Source organism: Colius striatus, chromosome 5 (assembly GCF_028858725.1).
Source record: "Colius striatus isolate bColStr4 chromosome 5, bColStr4.1.hap1, whole genome shotgun sequence".
Taxonomy (NCBI): Eukaryota; Metazoa; Chordata; class Aves; order Coliiformes; family Coliidae; genus Colius; species Colius striatus.
Window position 1 is genome coordinate 27,810,381 of NC_084763.1, and position 20,741 is coordinate 27,831,121.

Sequence of the window (20,741 nt, forward strand, 5' to 3'; positions counted from 1 at the left end):
TGTGCCAACCATCACAGAATATTTGTCCAGTATCCAGGTTACTAGCAGTAGTAATGAATTGATTTGGTCTGTGTGTTACTGATTGAAGGAATGAATAAGCACCAGCAATATTTAAGACACATTTTTAAATCATGCTTGGCAAAACACAAAATCGTTAACATACATACTCTCACTTCAGATTGCGTTTCAAATTGAACTGACACCTCTATCTTTCCATTTACTTTAAAAACAATAAATCACTGACATGCCTCAAATGAGCAGCTGGCCAGCCCTATTATTTTTCTTGAGATGAAAAAAACTCACAAAACAAAACCTAATAGCCAAACCAGAATTAGTTTAGCTGAAATACAATAGACTAAGTTTTTGGCTGTAAATCCTACTTGTGGTGTGCTGTAGTGTTAGTAATTCTTCTGTCCTGCGAATAAGGCAAAACTAAATATGATTGTTCTAAAACATATACACATGAAAAAAAGCCACACACCTTAAACGTGTTTGTGCTTATCTAACCATAATGGTTAAAACTATTTTGGCACTGTAACCATGCATTAGGTAGTTTATTGCTTTGTGTTTTGGAAAATGAAAGCTGCTAAGATATTGTGGTTTGGAAGCTGTCTGCAGAGCATGTACAGCGTTTCTCACAGGCATACACTTTCACTGTATTTTTGTTTTGTCAATAGATTACAGACAGTTCATGTAGTTAGATATTTATGTACCTTTTTAAAGCCCCCTAAAGAGTATACGTAGACTGTCAACTTGTTTAATTTGAGCCATTCCTACGATATCAGGAGGGTTATGAGAGTCGTATCATAATAAAATTAATAATAATTACTTATAGTGCCCCAGGAACTAGGGTTTTTTATGCATTATTATTGCAGTTTTTTATTCCTTACTTAATAACTAAAACTCTATTCTTCTTACCTCTCATTAAAGGTTTCCTAGCTATGAAAAGTTATCCAGTTCTGAGATTTGTTGAATAAATAAAAGAGAATGAATTTCCACAATCTTTATTTTATTTTGTGTAGCATCTGATGCCAATACACATACATAAGCAGTAAACAGAGAAAGAGATGAACAGAGCAAAGGAATTCAAGGGGAAATGACGTGAAGGGTGCACCATGGGAGCTGATTCTGATGGGACTGAAGCAGCAAAAAAACCCACCCCAGGGTTTATACTGGAGAGGAAAGATCACATTATGTGAGGAAAGATCACAATGTCTGCATTACATGTCTCAAGCTGCTTTTTCAGGACATTGAATATACAGAGATGTATGATGAGAAATAATGTCAGGATGAAGCTGGAGCTCAGTTCTTGGAGCTGGGAAGGCTTTCAAGTAGCTTTACACATACAGAAACAACCACAGTTACCAGAATCCCGCTATTCCTGGAGACCTGTAAGATGGTCTAGGGGTTACCGCTGAGGTGTTGATGGATTACATACTTTGTTCTCACCAGTGCTTTCAGCTCTTATTGTTAAGTTCTAATTACCTCTCACATCTTTAAATCACAATTTATCTTGCACTCAATGTGTTGAGACTACTTGTCTATTTTGCTCAAATTGAATCCAAGTGTGGTGAGATTCCAATGAATACTAGAGGAAAAATGTTTCAGCCCAAAGACTATAGTGAAGGGGTAAACTCTGTCAGGTGTCTGTGGGCCAGACCTCTGTTTCCCAGCATGGTCCCAGTGGCAATCCTTAACTTGGGATGCACAAATATAGTTGGAGGACTGTTTCACAGATTTCTGTGTTATTTCCGCTTTACAAATAAAATGGTGAGCTGCCATTTAAGCCCATTTCAGTGCCTTTTTCATCCCCTTTTCCTCCCACTTCTTTATCAATGGAACAGTACCTTGGGCAAGAAATAAGTGGCAGCTTTTAAAAGAGATAAAAAAGTTCTTTGTTTGTTCACTTTTATCTCAGGACAGAAAGGCTGGTGAAAGTACAAGGAAATAAATGACTAATTAAAGCACTTGTCAGAGAGAACATGCTCCCATTCTGCATAGTCCAGCATGTGAGTAGAGGGGAAATGGGGAAATATCTTTCTAGTGGAAAAATACTATCTCCCAGATAATCATGACAGTGAACAAAGGCTGAGTGGTGCCCAGGTGCCAAAGCCATGTCTTGCGGACAGCTTGCCTGGTTGTGTCTGGCAGCACACTCACCCCCAAGCACACTGGGGCATACACCCTGCATTATGGGCTCCAGATCTGCCTGGCTGCAGGTGTACAGTACAGAGAGAGGAGTCTGGCCATGAAGAAAGCCTTGTTCAAGTGTGATGGATACATAGCCAGAGATTCAGAACTCTGGGTACTACCATTCTGAATGAGGATATAGGTTTGAAAGACTGCAGCACACAGGGAATATAGACTGCATTTTACACATGATTAAGTAGAGCATGTGCTTTGCAACATAATCAAGCAGGTATCACAGTGACTGTACACACAGTGGTTGCTGAAACACTATTCCTTTGTTATTGCCCTCTGTTACTGTAACCAGGCATTGACGTATGACAAAGATATGTGGGTGTGATAAATATTAAGGTGCTCTTGTCTATGGTGTGCCACTGAGAGGAGTAAATCAAAAGAGATAAAAAAGGAAATGAACCTTAGATGATGAAGCTATAAATCGACATTGTGTAAAGTGCCAGTCAGGTTTATTTGGTCTTTTTACTGCAAAAATACATAACAATAGGAATTAACTTGCATGGAACATAACAGTAGGTAGAGCTCTGTACCAGATACTAGTCCAGATGGTGCCCACACATTCCTACTAACTGAATGCAAACTTATCTCCCAAACTTCTTCCAGTGACCATAGCCTGCCTGCTGGGCCTATGAGAAAAGAGAACTGTAGGTCTAGGCAAGCTTCCCAGAACCTGGAGATAGCTGCTGGGGAAACAAAGGTGCTCCTCTGTAGCCTAGGCAAGTGCCCTAACCTCATGAGTGTTGTAAAAGAGCCCCTCTACTCATGGCAGTATTTAAAAGAAAGTGGCAGTCACAAGTGCATTCAGCAAATGCCTCTCCAATCCTGGCTCTTGGGGGATTTAGGCAGAAGAATTCCTGGTTCCCCAGCTCCCAGCTGCTCAGCCCTGTCAAAAGTGGGCCTGTTCTAGATATGTGCTGAGATGTGAATCCTAGCACCATCAAATTGCAGCCAAAGAGGAAAGTGTTTCTGATGTTTAGGTGCCTGCAGGCTTATGTGGCAGCTGTGCAGTGGTATTCAGTGTTGTAATTTTGCATTCACCACCCTAATTCTGCTCGAGACCCCTAGCTTGAATCCAAGGTCGGGTTGCAAATGACCCACTTAGAATGCATTAAGTAGTGCACAGAATCATCCCTTCCCTTTCTAAAATCAGTCTTTGCCTCTCTGCTTATATTCTTTATTTCCATCCCGTCATCTGTTCCCTAAACTTCCAAATTGCAGGCCAGGTCCCACCAGGCAGGTTCCAGTCCTCCCTGTGAGTACCTTGTTGGAACCTATCCTTTCCTCCCTCCCCAGGGCCTTCCCTGGCTCTGGCCATACACCACACCTGAGGTTGATCTGTCTCAGATTATTCCCTAAATACTTCCCAATTTTCTCTAAGACTGCAATCGGGATCCCTCCATGATCTTCCAGTTCCAGTAATAACTGCTACTTTTCCCCAGAGCTGTGGAACTAATTTCCAGAAGAAAGGGCTGATTTTATGTGGGAACTGCAGGTTTTTGGGATCTTTGTTTTTTTGGGTCCTTCTTTTGTTTTACTGTTTCCTTCTCAAAGGTCTCCTCTGTGAACAGACTGCAGGTAACACACAACAGTGTATTGCATAACTTGGTGCAATTATGTGTTTGCTCTGGTAAACAGTATACAGAACCCAGACAATTCCCAGATTTCATACTTTGCCCAAATGTTTTCACAGGAAAGAACTCACATTTCACTTCCTCTGTTGTTGCAAAGGTTCAAAGCATTCATACTTGGCATATGGTTTTATTTTATTTTGAGTTTTATTTATCCGTGTTTTCCCTGTATATAGATGCCACCAGAACTAAACTGTACTGTAATTCAATTACCTTTTAAACTATGTAGTGAAACAATGAAAAGCAAATTCAAATAAAAAGTAAATGAACTCAGCACTAAACCACAGCATATTTCCAAATTAAGCCATTACTGACTCACACAATCATTATATTGCCTGAGTGGTGGGATGAAATGAAAATTATTAAATATATTTATATTTGCATATATACATATATGACATAACATTGGTTAATATCACTTGAACTTTATTCCTCTCAACAATATCCTTGTTACCTTTGATTTATGGCAATACAAGTGAGGGAAGGACCATGCCCTACCACTTACAGGGAATCATACCATCATGTTTTCAAATGTGACAGGCATGTTTTTCATTACTTCTTTTTCTTCTCGTATTGAGAGATGTGCTTCATATTTATCTCTATATTTTTTTTCTTCCTAAAAAAATATTCCTTTGTGGGAAGGAGGATTGAACTTACTTAAATGGCTGTTAACATTTTCAAAAGTAGTAAACTCATTTATTTTCTATCATTTCTAGTATAGGTTTATACTAAACAAATAGTTTTGCCCAAAAGTCATAGTCATACTTCTGAATTGTTCGGAAACAAACTGCACATGGCACACAAAAAAACCCAAAAAACCAACCAAACAAGATTGGAATCCACAGCCCTATTTTTTTATTTCACCTGAGATTCTTAAAAAAAAAAAAAAAAAAGAGTAAAGTAGCGTTGGACATAGGATTTACTAGTGCAAGCAGTTGTAAGTTAATGCACCTCCTACTACTACCACCAAAAAGTGTTCCAAGTGGAGACAAAAATGTTGGCAAAAATATAGGAGAGTCATAGCTAATCTCACTGAGAACAATGAGTTCTTCAATAGGAAAAAAAGGGAGTTTCTGAAGTGCAGTAATTTTATATCCCCCATTTAAAATGAATTAATGATAAAAAAATTTACTGTGCAGATGCACAATTAACATTGTGTTAATTGTGGTAGGATGAACAAGCTCTAACAATGTGGTGATTAAAAATGATCATGTTTCAATTCAGAGCTAAAAAAAGCTTTCAGTAGATAAGTACTGAGATATGGCGTCTTTCATCTTTCTATAGCTTGCTTGAAGTAGCCCAGGTCCACAAAGAAACCAAAAGTTTTTATTGTCCTCAATAAAGATTTCGGAAGTCTGTTTTCTAAGTGAAAAGAAGCAGCAGTTTCAGTTCCACTAACCAGTAAATTTCTCGTTGTTGTCAGGGACTTTGTAGGCTGTCCCAGCACACTGAGCAGGAGTTTAGCATTTGAGACTGTTCACTTCTCACTCCTAGAAATATTCCCCTGGAGGACAACTTTGGGAAAGCTGGTTGTGGGGACATCTGAAGGACAGACAGCATTAAAGTCACCCATGCTAAACTAACCTGTAAAATACACATATTGTTTCAAATAATTATTCTTTTTTAAATTTTCCCTGCTGAGACACGCTACAGCAGGTCTCTAAAGGTCTGAGCACCTTCAGAGACTACAGGAAATGCACTGTAAGTCACATGCTGAATGATCTTAGCATGAAACGAGAGAGCGTAGGAAGACTCTGCTTTATGTTCACCTTCTGCACTATTTTTCTCGCTTGGTCTTTTATAAATGAGTGAAATTAACTTCCAGTGAGAACATTATACTGCTTATTTATGAGTTTGAACCAGTCAGGAAAAAGTTAAATTTAGAGAAAACTTTGTCTTCTTTCTTTATTAGTGTAAATGGTTTTACTCTGAGTCAACATATACCTCAGAGCTGCAAAACTTACAGGAAATGATAAGCAGGTCCCTGCTTTGCATGTAGGAGAAAGAGGTGGGAGGGAAACCCCCTTTAATTTGTTTGTATGAATGATACTATGATAATATTTTTCTTTTACCATATTATGCAGTGCCTGAGATAGTAGTGTTGAGAAACTAATATTCTAATTGTGCAAATTAATCCTGGTAATGAATCTAAGTAGATGTAAAAAAAACCAGTGGAAAAGAGAGGAACAGCTGGTGGGAGGGCAGGAACAGTGCACATTCCTGTGCAGACAGCTGTACGACTCTTGCCTAAGTAAAATATAGCCTTCAACACGGTAAACTGAAACAAATTTTTCACCTCATCTTGAATCACTCAGACCTATCTAGATGTTACTGCTCCTACTGAGACCCTCTCTGTGGGATTGCTTGGGTAACAGCTGAGTTAATGAGCTAAATTTGTAGAGTCTAGACAGATATGTAAAACCAATTTGGAGTGAGAGATAATAATTTCTTAATTTTCCTGGAACTAATCAGTTACATTTTTGGAGTGCATGTCTGATAATAATTAATTCTCTTCTAGCTTCAGATTCTCTAAATATCTTCCCAATCAAAATGAGCCTATATTCCCAGGGATCTCTGGATGCTTTAAAAAAGTCATTAAAAACGTCACTGGTGGCAAGCATTGCTTATGACTCTGAATGTAACCCTGCGGGAATTTCCCACGTGCTGAGAAAACTAAAATGTTCTAGAGCAGACTGGTAACTTGCTCTCTTTTTATTATGTCCCTGTCACATCATGTGCACTGAAGACCAAAAAGAGGAAACAAATTTACTCTGTAATTGATTTATTGCTTGCAAGTATCATAGGCAGGAGTCTTAGAGATAGACTTTAGTTTTTACTCTTGAGCAGTGGCAAAATTATATGTTGGACAAGAGGATCTGCTTGGTTACTTTCAAAATGCAAAGCATATTTTTGGAGAGTCGGGAAAAGGATAATAATAATTCCAGATTCAGGAAATTTAATCTTTTAGAGTATGAGCAAAGCCCTGAAAGTCTTGAAAACCGAGAGGTTTAAGAAAATGAGCAAAACAGATACATAAACATTATTTGAAAGTTGCTGCTCATGCTACCAAAGAACATGAGAGAATCAGAGCCACTTTGTACACATGGCAATGTCACTTTCTAGCCAGAAATTGCACCTCTATGAAGACTTTTCACTCTGGAGACAGGAGCCTTTCTATGGTGCCCACAAATGAGCTTAAGCTTGGGAAAGAATTAATTTGATTATAAGAAAGCTGACTAGAAGGCAATCAGAGAAATTAAAAGGACACATATTACAAGTGTTCATTCTGCAAATGAACAACATTTTGAACTTAATGGGTTCTGTTTTGGCTAAAGTGTTGTGAGCAAGCTTGATTTGTAATGTTTTATGTACACGTGACGGTAGGTTAAAGTTACATGTTTATTAAAAGAAAAGCTACAGGGCTTAGCCAATATATGATCATCATAGATAAAAGCTGATTCATTCTGGCCCAAGGGCGGAATCACTGGAATAAATCCTACTAAGTGCTAAAATCAGAGAGAATCAAAGCTACAAATCTGGCATGCAAGAGCTTTAATCTAGAAGCACTATATACATTGTATTATAGTTTGGATTTTAATGTACTCATTGCTTGAGGAAAAACCATCTGCTTTATATTATGCCTGCAGTGCACAGTACATTGATTTCATCACATCTCTGTACAGAATAACAATAAATGAACTGTGAACCATTCTTCAAATAACTTCTTCAAGAATATAACAACTGGCATATTTCAAGGTATGAAAACATAGAATGAAATAGAACAACTGTAAAAAATGTACTTTGAGGCCATATTTTAGAACTGTCTTAGTTGTCTTCTATTTATTTTCTTCTCCATTTTGGCCATTGGCTGTCTTCAGCTGCCACTGAAAAAACTGCTGCAAAACTTTCACTCTCCTGTACAGTATAACATTATACTGGATTATATTGGGAAGAGATATCGATCTTCTGCAACATGAAAGCTGCAGGACATCCCGTGTCTTTTTTTTTTTAAAGATATTACAAAATTAAGGAAAAATGTAGCAGAACTTCAGATTTTCAAGAATAGATTAAGGCAGAAATTGTTTGCTAGGCTATACAAACAGCTGGGTTTACAAAAAGTGGATGTCAAGTTGCTTTCTGAGACTTCCAGAGCAAAACAAAAAAACCAAAAGCAGTGTGCTTGCAAGCGTTTTGCAAAAGAAGTTGGTATGTTTTGACATGGAAGCAAATCTAACCATTTAGAACTTTCAGAAAAGGCAGAATAGATGTGATGATGGGTGTAAAAATATACAGATATGTCAATATGCAAACATCTACAGCATAGAGTGACATACATGGTTATCATGTTCATAAAGCACAAAGGATGAGTTAAAACAGTGAAAGTAAATGTAGTCAGTAGCACAGTTTTCCACTGTTTTGATGAAGACTGTGTGGTAGCTCCATGCAGTGCAAGGACATGAGCATGAATTCATCAAGAAGAAATTGTCAGATCAGAGTCTGAGGCTTCTGTTGTAGTCAAAACAGTACTGAGCTGGCCCATAATGTGAGGGCCAAGCCTTTAAAACCGGTCATTCTATCACCGTTTCATCTGTATTCTCCCACTTTCGAGGAAAAGTAATAATTGGCCAACTATGATTAGGCCAGTAACTAGAAAATTTGTCCCAGCCATCAGAAAATTCAGTGGTGCCTTATAATTTTGTGTGTGAGACAATATGACCAGACTCCTTCAGTACTGAAGGGCTAGATCTGGTGACCAGAAGTCCTTCCTCCTTAACCAGCTCAGTTTACGCTGGACTAGACTCCAATATCTGAATCACTCTCCAAACTTCACTGACTGTAGGTCGAGATCTTTGCTGACAGCAGCTGAAGTACTGACACCAAGCCCACATGTAGATTTCTAAAATTAGGTGTCTTCATGTGGTGCTGACTCCCTGCTCTCACTCTGCTGTTGTTTCTGTTGCACTTTTTCAATTCTATGAGTCAAGACAGCACTGAGTTATGACTGTATGGACTAGTTGTCATGGATCAGTTTGATTCATCCATGAATCTGTAAATCAAAAGAAGTTTCAAACGCTCAGTAAAATGGTCTCAGATGCTGAGGTTTGCATGCAGGCAATGTGAAAACATTTTTTTTAACTCAAATAAAGGGCCTCAAATTTAAGTGGGGAACTAGAGGGTAGTTATATCTTAATCAGTGGAGTAATCTCCAGTGCTTCAGGTCAGTCTCATTACATGACTCAGTGCATAACAAGAGAGCAACCAGAACTGCAGGTTCCTCATTTCCATCAAGATTTTTAGTCAGAATTATGGGAGGAGGTGGATGGTTTCCTTTAGAATTAAATCCGCTCCTGCAAAGGCAGTAAAAGAAAAACAAGTAACTTTTTCCATGGGAGTTCGTTCCTTCCTGCTCAGACCAGAAAGGTTCATCTCTATCAGTTGTGTGTTGCTCAGTGCTTGTGACACTTCAGGTGAGTAATACCTGCCCCTTCTCCTGCCTGATTTAACGAAGTGACCTTGACAACATCCACCTATGCAATCTTGAAAAACAGAAAATTTAGAAATAAACTTAAGCAGTTCTGACTTCAGCAATGATATACCAGGGATGGCCTACACCGGCCTCTTTACAACAGAAAAAAGAGGATGGGGACAGGTAGCAATAAAAGGATGACACCAGCCCACCTGAACACAGACAGGGATTTTCTTTCCATTTTTTCCAGTCCTCTCTCACTATTCATCTCTGCTCTAAGTCCCTTTGCTCAAGCACCACACCACATCCTGCTGTGCATGTCTTCATAACCATTGTCTAAAGTGCCTGGCAATTTAATTTATACTTGTTTTTCGGAAGTCCATTATATTACCTATGCTGTCCCACGACTATTTCTGCTGCCTATCAGCTTCACTGGCTGAACCTGCCAGGAGAGAAAGGATTAGAATGCTTCTATGAGTACATCAAATCTACATTTCTTTGAATCTATTTAGACATATTTGTGAAGACAGAAAAAGCAGGAAATATCTAGTGAAAAATAAACGTAGGTAATAGGACCCAAAACTACATTTACATTTAATGATTTGCATTTTATTTTTAGCCTGGGACTGAAAATGAGGTTGATGCAGGAGATCATAAAGTCATAGAATGTAACAAGTTGGAAAGGATCTAGAAGGATCATTTTATACCCTTGACATTTATTCTTCTGTTTGGTGGACAATGCATACTTGCTCCACTGCAATAGGCATAGGAAGTGATTATGCATTTCTAGTTCCCTTTTTAGTACCTAAAAGAATACTATGAAACTAACTGAAACGATGCTAGCACTGTACATGATGTGATGTTGTATATATTCTTTTCTTCCTCAGCATGTCAGTGGCTTCGAGCAGAGAGCAGATGCCAAATAAATGTAAGAAATCATGATAAACACAGATTCACAAAACCAATCCAAGTGGGATGGGATGGGATAAGACTGCTAAGTGAGCCAGGGGAATGAAAGTGACATATTATGCCATCATTACACTAAACACAAAGAAGTAGTCTGAGGACCTGTCTCTTACTAGCAACATATACCAGAATATATTTGTGAAATTAAGAGCTCAGTACATGTGGTTAGTGGCTGCATCACTTCAAACGACAGTCTCTGTTTAGGGCCCCAAGAAAAATGTGTAATGTAAAAAAAACCCTAAGTAAATGATCTTTTGGCAAAGAAAATGTTGGTATTTCAGGTAAATCAGACTGTTTTTTTTTAAAAATGCAGAAAAACCTTAATTAATGCTTCTGCATTTGGCATAAAGCCAAAGAAAAATGCTGTACCACTGCTTTTCTGAGAAGGCGAAGTTATTCACTTAGTGGGTGTGGGATAATTATTGTGCACTTCTTTGAAGCAGAACTTTTTCAAAGGCAATTTAAAGCATCAGGTAAACTGCATGTGGTTTGTTGTTTTTGGTTTTTTTTAAACTACTCTTTTATTGACAATGCACACATTTGTCCAGGAGGAAATTTATTAAAGGAGCAATTGATTGGAAGAAGTGATAGGAAGGGTTTCTAAAGATTAGGACTCTCTAAAATACAGTGCTTTCGTGGGTTTTGGGTTGGGTTTTTTTGGTTTTTTTTTTGACTCTATTGAGTGACTCTATTGCATTTATTCCAGCAAGATGATTTCAGTGGGAATTTGGTTCCTGTGTGTACTTGTATGTATGTGTTTACACACATATAGATAAACTGCTTGATTCCCCTTTGAGCCCAGACTTTGATGAGTGGGAGGACTTCTCAGACTCATTTACTTAATGGGCAAGATGCAGATTCTCAGTGCACTACCTGTAACCTCTCTGCTCATGTTTTAATGTCATTGAGAGTAAAATCTACTCTTGGATGGGTAATCTGAATGATGTAATCACTTACAACAGTTAATATGAGAGCTTACATTATGCATATGTTTCAGGCAAGCCTTTCCATACAGTTCTCTGAGTTTCTGAGACACAGATCAACCAGTTGGTAAAGCTGTACAGAACTGTCCACAGAATTTTTGACCTGGTCAGCAAGCTTATCTTTGACCCATTACTTCATCCGCAAACTGAAAGGCTCTTCAGAATGAGAAACAGGAGATTAGAGGGGAGCAGTTATGGCAGAGCTTCTATTGCAGAAGTGGATGCACCATCTATGAAAATTATCCATCACTGTTCCAGCCAGCTGATGCTATGCAGATACATGCAGAGCATATGCTTGAGGGATCACAATCAGCTTTAAAAGTCTTTGCTTCATAAATATCTGTTCAGAAATGTTCTTTCTCCTGCACTAGGCTAGAGACCTGGAAGAAGAATTAGCATAGAAAACCGAGCTGAGTGCCAGCAGTTCCAGCAGAGCTGAGGTGCTGTATTCACTGTATCTGACTTCCATGACTGCCTAAGGCAGCCTGGACTGATTGCCATAACACCCAGTGGTACTGGCAAACAGCCTGCACCATGTCACTGTAAAAGCTTTCTGGTTGTCTTTCTTATTCCCCATCACAGAGTGGGGAACAGGCAAGATGCCACTAGCAGCAGGAAATGAATGATTCCTAAGCTCTTTTGCTCACAGAAAAGTTAACAAGCAGGATGCAATCTAGATGAATGTGTTGGATAATTGATCAGAATGGTTTTATATTCAAACACTGAGCACTCGAAGCCAGAACTGATGTGTTGTTGTAAGGTCAGATTTGGACAAAAGCATTGCATTTTCATTAGTGAGATGAGATTGGTAAGGTTTTGCACAAGAAATGTAAGTGATGTGCATTTCAATGCTTTGGTGACACAATTAACTTTTTTTTAAATTTTAAGAAGTTTTACCAGTATGATGTTAAGCAGTCATAAGTAAAAAAGGATGGTGAGCTGGTGATGGATTAGAAAGATAAGATGTAACTAAATTCAGTTTTTCTCTCCCAATTTCTAGGTCTGTCAGATGGCAGAAGATTCAAAGTGTTTGCCTATTAATGTGCTAGACAAATCCACATGCTTACCATGTCAGACTGTAAAAGGGATGCAATTCTGTATTTTTCCTCTTAAGTCTTCAGCAATGTGAGGATGCCCCAACGTGGCAGTGATTCATATGCCTGGCACAGTCATCAATTTGTTCTGGTCTACCAGCTGCTGCTGTAAAAGGCTGTAATACTGCTTATGTAGATGTTCTGGATAGCCTATAGCTAAAATGGCACTAGATGCCTGTGTTTAGATCCCTGAACATCGTCTGGTGTGTCACTTGTTGGTGTGAGTAGAAGACTGAATTCACGAGTTCAGAATTTCAAGATTTATTTATGTAACCACTAGCTATGTATACCGTGAGTAATTAAATGGCTGATTGTGATCTTATACCTTAGTCATGTTCTTGATATTCTGTAAAATACAGATGAAAGCTACATCTAGCATTGCATCTGGTAACAGATCCTTTTCCTTTGCAACAATGAAGTATTTCAAATAGTCACGCTTCATTCCTCAGACTTAAGAGTAAAATGGATGATGACATTATTGCTGAGCAAGAAGGAAAGGATGCATACCAGTAAGATTGTGTCAGTAGATTGCTAATGCAGCAAAGTTTTCAATTTCTCAGTGAAGGGCAGGGATCACATTCTTTGAAACTACACAGATGCTGAGGAGAGGCTGAGTGGATGAAGAAAAAAAACAAAACGCAGAAAAAACACAGTGATTTCACTACCTGTAGAGAAGATGATCTTCCAAAGGTGTCTAGAAAATACAAAATTATTTCTATTGCCTCAGGCTCTTCAAATATTATACCATCATTAACAAAAAATATCTAGCTAATGGACCAAGTAGCAGCGAGACTCAAACGTGGAAAGAGCCCTGGTTTTGTTCTAATGTCTTATTTTCTATCTTCTGTGCTTTTGTGCCAAAAGCATTGTAGCACAGATCAAAAAACTAAGGTTAAAAAATCCCCTATAGTCAATGGTTTTCAAGCTTGATTCATATTCTTTTTTAAAATAGGCTGAAGGTCTTTTCTTGGTTTTGCATGAACGACACACCTCCAGCTTCAGAGGCAGTAACCATTACTGTCAGGATAGGAGTAAAATTAGGAGACTCAGAGGTGAAATCCTGAGCCAAAGACAGCCAAAACTGTTTTAGGTGCACACAGAGAATACAGTTATTTTCACAAGTATGGTCTGTGTTTTTCTACATGGATAGGCAGAAGTTATCTCTTACCTGAGGCATTTAGTTTCTAAATAAGGTAGGCCAGTTCTAAACCCACCTGTCAGCTTTAAACAAGATAATTTTCTAAACTTGCATACTGAACTAAATCCCCTGCGACTGTATCTCCAGGAGAGGAAAAACAATCAGGGTACAGACATAGGCAGGAATGGAGGAGAAAACAGAAAATCACTGGGTAAATCTGTACCTATCTGTTTGTTTGTTTTTCCCACAGGCCAAAAGGATTCTAGAAAACATTGCCAGAAATAGTTAGAAATGGCAAGTGATTTACATGCAATTTTTGTAAAGAATCTAAGATAATATGCTGCACTGTGTCAACTACCACGAGATAAAACAATAATATGAGCAGGGAAGATGTATGTTCAGCTGCTATGAGAGTGTCTTTATGATGGCTGAGAAGACCTGCTGCAGGCTGAGATATGACACTCACAGGCTATCAGATAGGGAGTAAACACTTTCCCTTTCCAATTTTTCTCAACAGATTTTAAAATGTTTTGATGGGTCACTTACAAAGATTTTATATGATTTTCAAAAATACATGAAACCAAAAAGAAAAAGCTATTTGGCAGGAAACTATGAGCCCTTTAAAAACACACAGGCAAGCATCCACTCTTGAGCTCTGCACACATGTTTTTCCCATAGAATGAAAGGCCCCAGTCATGGACAGATTGGAGTCATAAATAAAAGATGGGAGAAATCCAGTAAGTCATATAGACTGTTCCCAAAGTTCAAGCTAGCTCAGTCAAGGTCTGAGTGCCCTACACAATGGCACCTCTAATGCCCAAGGGACCGTCACTGGATCTCCTGTTACTCTCTTGTCCTTCCTTAATATTTTTGTCTTTCTTTCACAGTTTTATCTAACAGCTCCCTGTTGTGTTCTCTTCCTTTTTATCTTTCTTGTTTGGGAAATGTAGACTGTCACCTCTTTCAAAGTACGAAAAAAACAAGGAACTCTTAATGACAAAGAGACATTGGATGGAACATTTGACATGAGATTGCACCATAATGTTCAACAAAACCAAACCAATAGAAATCTGTCATGCATAAGGAATTTCCTCATATAAAATGTGTGTCTAATAGGATGAACAATTGATTCAACTAATGTTTCTTTGCCCAGCACTGACAAAACAGTCTGTATTCAGTTTCAGAAAAAAAACCCAACCCCAAACCAGCCCCTCTCCCCAAACCCCAGCTGGCTAAAATGAAAGGATTTTTGAAACACAATAATGAAAATAGGTTTGTGTTACAAGGGAAAGGATTGAGGGTGTTTGTTGAAGAACTTGATTTCCCCTTGAAAAAAAAAAAAAAAGTAGCTGGTCACCTGCCACTTGTACATTGCTCTCTTGCTTTTGTCTCCTCGTACCAACTACTTTATTGCACATTGCATGGAAGTATCAGGTCCTAGACACATTCTGTTCAACTGAAAAATGACTAAGGGTGATAGTCTAGAAATATTATGTTGTTTGGCTGTCTGGGAGGTTGTACATTGAGATGCCCATACGAAGAGACTAGTAGGAAGAAATGAAGAGCACGAAAAGACAGGATGAATGAAAACTTTATCCCAGAGAGAGCTTGTACAGGCTGACCGAGCTACTGAGTGAATAGGATTTATCACAGTTTCCCCAGTCAAACGGGTGAAACTTTTATACAATGAGGCATCCTGTTCTGTCAGTGAGGAGAGATGATGCGAGAGGTCTTTGCATCATTCTGTGGCTCACTAGTAATATTTCTGTTTACCGATGCACTTGATTAATCAGGTGATGTACTTCTACTAAAGGCTTTGCTGTGAAGCAGTAATTTTGAAGGTTCCAGTTAAACATTCTGGTCACAAGCTATAGAAAGCCATAGGTCATAGCTTGTTTATGCAATTCCCCAGGAAACACTCCAGCAGTGCAATAACAAGATTTTACATGAGCAGGGTAATGAGCGCAATATAGCTGCAATTCATAGCACTTGACTATTTTTAGTTTCTACTGTGCCTAAAAAGCAAGCTCTGAGACGTTAAGAATCAGAAAAATCAGAACAGGATGCAATTTATCCTGCAAGGCCAAAAATGTTAGCCTAACAATCTCTTTAATGTTATCTTAATGGCACTGCACTGACATTCATCCGATATGAATGATTTGATTTAGGCAGACTAACAAAAAAGTCTTAAAAGCCACAGAGCCTGCACTGTGGTTACAATGGGCATGATACCAGAAGCAGATAACTACCTGATTTTCTCACAAATATTTAGGATCTCAAAACACATTCATGGTGGGTGAGACTTTTTTAATCTCCAGACAAGAGTTACTATTTTTCCACTTTTTGCTACTAGGTAAAATGAGCCTGCACATTTTATAGTGTGTCATAAAGAACACCAAAGGGACCTTTCCTCTTTATTACAGCAATCTACACCAAAACCACAGTCTAATTTTATATTGTAAATAAAACCACATATCTGGTTTCTAATTTCTGCAAGCTGAGCAGATAGTTTTTAATATGGATCTGAAAAAACTTTTCACGCATGGTTTAAGAGGCTGAGTGTAGATAATTGCATCTGAAATTATACTACTAAAAGTACAGCACAGTAAATGAAAGGTCAAATACTGGCTCTTGAGGGATGGAAGGAGGTCCTTCATTTGTTGCATGCTATTTTTGAAGTACTGTTTCTCAAATTTTGGGTTACAGCTAGGAAGTCATAAAAAGCTTCAAAGAGGTAATGGATGGAAGAAGTACATAGAAGTTCTATTCCTCCAATGTGGAGAGTGATGAGAGAACATGAGTGGGCTTTAATATCTGGCTGTATGTTTTTCTTAGGCAGGGAATTGCTACCTGCATCTCGCTGCTGGCAGCAGCTTAGTTCCTCCCAGGCAGAAGACTGACGGGCCAAAAAGTTGGGAAAGACTGCTTTGAGGGAAGATATGATTCAGAAGCAACTGGTAATGGGTGTGCTGTGGCCTTGAGTCTGGCACTGAGACAAGGTCCGTGTTCCCAGCACGCAGGGGGAAGAGAATAAACAGTGATGACAAGGGACAGACCCAATATATGTATTCTACTTGCAAACTCTGCTGTAAGATTGATGGCCAAGCCATAAAAACAGGTCAATCTTTCCACCAAAGGTGAATAAAGGACTTTCATGCAAAAATTCCCTGTGTGCTGCAAAGCAGGAAAAGCTGTTTAAGCTAACATACATAAACATGCATGTTAGATGTCTATGTTATTTTCAGTGCTACCTGCTCGGAGTTGCCATGGCTGGAACCACGCACCAGAATGTCATGTTAAACAGAGAGGCTATCAGAGGAGTCACAAAGAGCAGTAAAATGTTGCAAAGAACAGTAACAATGGACGGCAAAGCTACAAAAAGGAGATAACACAAACAACTTAGCAGCTGTTCACATTGGGTCATGTTACCCAACAGGTTTTATCAGTTGAGGGCTGCTACTTAAGAGAACTTGTGAAGTGGACAAGAGTTGACCCAACAGTTGCCTCATCAGAGGAAAACAGACTCTAAAATAGTTTGACATTTGCTTTACACATTAGGTGTTATAAATCATCCTGTCTACCCAACTTGTTCAAATTTTCTTCTTCCCCCTTAAATAACAACTGTTAAGTGATCTGTGTGTGCAGGCAGAGAAGTCAGCTCTCTTTGAGCACCAAGTAATTCAGATTAGTTATTCCACATTCCTGTGTGGGAGTTCAATTAGCATGTTTGTTGTGATGTTCTGTATTTGAATACAGTCCTTCCTACTCCCAGTCAAGCTCTGGCAGTAGAGTTGTACCAGAACCACAAGGCTATTGCATAAAAAGGGAGTAACCAGTGTCTCCATAATTGTGTCAGGGTTGTCTACAAGCTTATAGTTGGCTCTGGGCCATATGGGTCTCCCTGCAGTGCTTATAAAGGAGTTAATAGCAGCAGTTCTGTGTCATATTTGTCCTTTACATGTCCTGTTAGTGACTTCAGCTACTGTATAGCATTGTGGCATGGCAGTCTGGCTACCTTGTTCCCTGAGGAAATGGGCAACTGCTCCAGTCATAAAGAAACAGTAAAGAAACGCAGACTCCAATAGGCTAGCTAAACTATGTATCTGCCTTTGCCATCTGGAAGCGACCTGCCAAAGTGATTTAAACACGCTTCATACTGTACTTTGGCCCTTGCTGCAGAAGCTATGCAGTTGTCTTCATTAAGAAGCAGCAGAGGTTGCAGACTGCACTGACAGCATCTAAATGGTTAGGCTTAAATTGGTTTTGTTCTACTAGCAACTGTTGGAGCAGGTTCTACGCAAGGTTAATAACTCCTGAGAGAATGTAGTCAAGTATCATAGAACCATAGAATCATAGAATGGTAAGGGTTGGAAGGGACTTTTAGAGATCATCTAGTCCAACCCTCCTGCAGAAGCAGGTTCACCTAGATCAGGTCGCATAGGAACATGTCCAGGCGGGTCTTGAAGACCTCCAAGGAAGGAGACTCCACAGCCCCTCTGGGCAGCCTGTGCCAGGGCTCCCTCACCTGAACAGTGAAATAGTTTTTTCTTATATTTAAGCGGAACGTTTTGTGTTCCAACTTCATCCCATTACCCCTTGTCCTGTTACTAGCTACTATAGAAAAGAGGCATGTCCCAACCTCCTGACACCCACCCTTTAGATATTTATAAATGTTAATAAGATCTCTCAATCTCCTCTTCTCTAGACTAAAGAGCCCCAGTTCCTGCAGCCTTTCCTGGTATGAAAGATTCCATTAATACATAAATATTCTATTTCTAAAAAGAAATAAAAGCAATAAAAATGCTCCAGTGGTGTATCCCCTCAGATCCGGACCTTTTGCCACACATTTCACTTTTGTTTAAATTTTATCATCAGAGAGCAACTGGCACAGTGACTTCTAAGCAGTTTGAACTTAATGCAAGTTTTGAAGTCACAGATGGATTAGAAAATTTGTATCTTTCTCAACTGGGTTGAGAAACCCCTCATATGGGGTTTAGATGTCTGCAAAACAAGGAAGGAATGGAACAAACCTGATGAATGTGACTTCACACAGCTTTATTTGAGAGGAAAAGCAAGAGTTTAGAAGAATGTTAATGAGGTTTATCTACATTCTTTTAACTGATCATTTCCACATTTCTGCTGCTTAACAATAATATTCTTGGTCAGAAGTGCCTGTTATTGTTTTACTTAGCAATATTAAAAATGAAGCATTAAGTTAGCAAAAATTTTCTTTGCCTGAGAATTTCCTTTTATTTATTTTATTAAGAACTATTGAGACTGAAAATAGACTTGAGCCATAAAGTACATAAAAGTTTATGTGCTGACTGTAAGTCTAGGTCTGAAATTTAACACAGATCTTTATGTTGAATGAGGTGTTGTAGGCTCTTATTAGCCTTTCAAGGTTTGATTAGATGCCAGTGTAATTAAAACATTCTTTGGCACATGACTATGTGCCTTCATGATCACAGGCCGTTTCTCTGTGCATGCATGTGCATGTTACACAGAAATGGTATCACCACCCACTCTGGACTCACAAATGTTATGCCATTTTGTCCAGTAGTTTTAAGGACTTCTGCAAGTAAAAGATTGTTCTATTTTTTATAGTAATTTGCACTACTGTGAAGCCCTGACCAGCTCTTAACATTTTACATGAAGCTGTACTGGTAGAAAGTAATTCTGTTCTCTACAGTTTCATTGACAGCTTTTAAGAGCCATTTGCATTGTAGAATTGGGTCACAGAGACAGGGACAGCGTTGAAGAAAACCTGGAGGATATGTGTTTTAAAAACTGCATATGGCAGCAGGGAGAGCTAAAATAGATTGAAATAACCTCTCTGATAGGGCCACCTATAGCATAGTTAAGCTACAGAGATCCTTTATCTACTGCAGATGTAAAACCAAGTATGAAGGTCAAGCTGTGAGTTTTTTGTGTGTGTTTGGGGCTTTTATATTTAAACCTCCATCCATAATTGATGACACTGCTCCCCTCAAGAGAATGAAAAAGATGCTGGCAAAGAGCAGAGTCCCTCAATTGTTGGGCCACAGATTGCCCTGAGCACTCAGCACTACCTATGGAAGAATCCAGTTGGTCTAAGTGCATGTCCTGGCTTCTAGTCTAAAGAATACACTTCTTGCTCTCCCACTCTGTTATTCATGAACTATTTGTTCCAGGTATAACAGTTTAAGAGGAGAGTTTGTTTCATTTCAGGATCTTCTGGAGACCTTGATTTAAATTCACTCCAAACAAGGCAGAGGATGGACCTAACTTGTGTGTTTTGTTTGCCCTTTAGTTAATTTTGACAGAAGACTGTGTGGCTGCTTTCTGTTAGACAAATTTGTTCAGTGTGTTCTGAAACCACTTATGGTTTGGGTCCCTCAGAGACACAGGAAACACCTGGTATGGAACTTTGAGGTCTTGGTAGCCAAGTGGCTCAGTATTGCCAGGATCTGAATGGTTATGGAATAATCAAGATAGGTGGCAGCTAAGTAGAGACTCTGAAGATTAAAATTTTGCTCTTTAGAAAGTATTGATGATTATTCAAAAACTAGAAAATAATACAAATACCCTCAAACAACTTTCAAGTAGACTGAGGGTAAAACCAACCCTTTTTCTTCCTGCACTTCCCCTTCAAAAGTTCACCCAATAGTATCAAAAAGTAAATCCCATAGTTTCTTCTACTTCAGCTTTTTACTTTTCCTAGCAAGGAGCCAAGTTCCTCTGGGTGTCAACTATATTCTCCATTGAGGGAAATCTTCATGTCCATAGCCAGTAAAAAGAGAAAAATTTGATCAAAAATTTTTATCCTTTCCCTTGTCATTCTGTAAACAGATGAGGCACTGTTACATCTTTTATTATGATGATGCAGTGTGGATTCCAGTTAGCTGTAGCATTGCTTAGGCTTCTTCCTCTGCTGTTTTTATATTTTTTTTTAATAATGAAACTTCACATTTATTTGTATCTTAGACATCCAGACAGTTATGATCACACACAACTTTCAAAATGGTGTAAAAACATCTGTTACAGCTATTAATTTCTGAATATTGTTTAAACTTTTACTTGCATGCAGGCTGGAGTCAAGACAAGATAAGAGTCTGCTGGCTTCAGCATAAATGGTATAAAATGCAGTAACTTTGATGTTGAGGAGTCTCTCCCCTTCTCAAAGAGCGAGTACTTCAGAAACTAAACTGTACATAGCTGCGTTTAAAGATAACAACATTGCCTGCTGGACCTTGCCTAGAAAGGCTAGGTTATAAAGAAGAAACC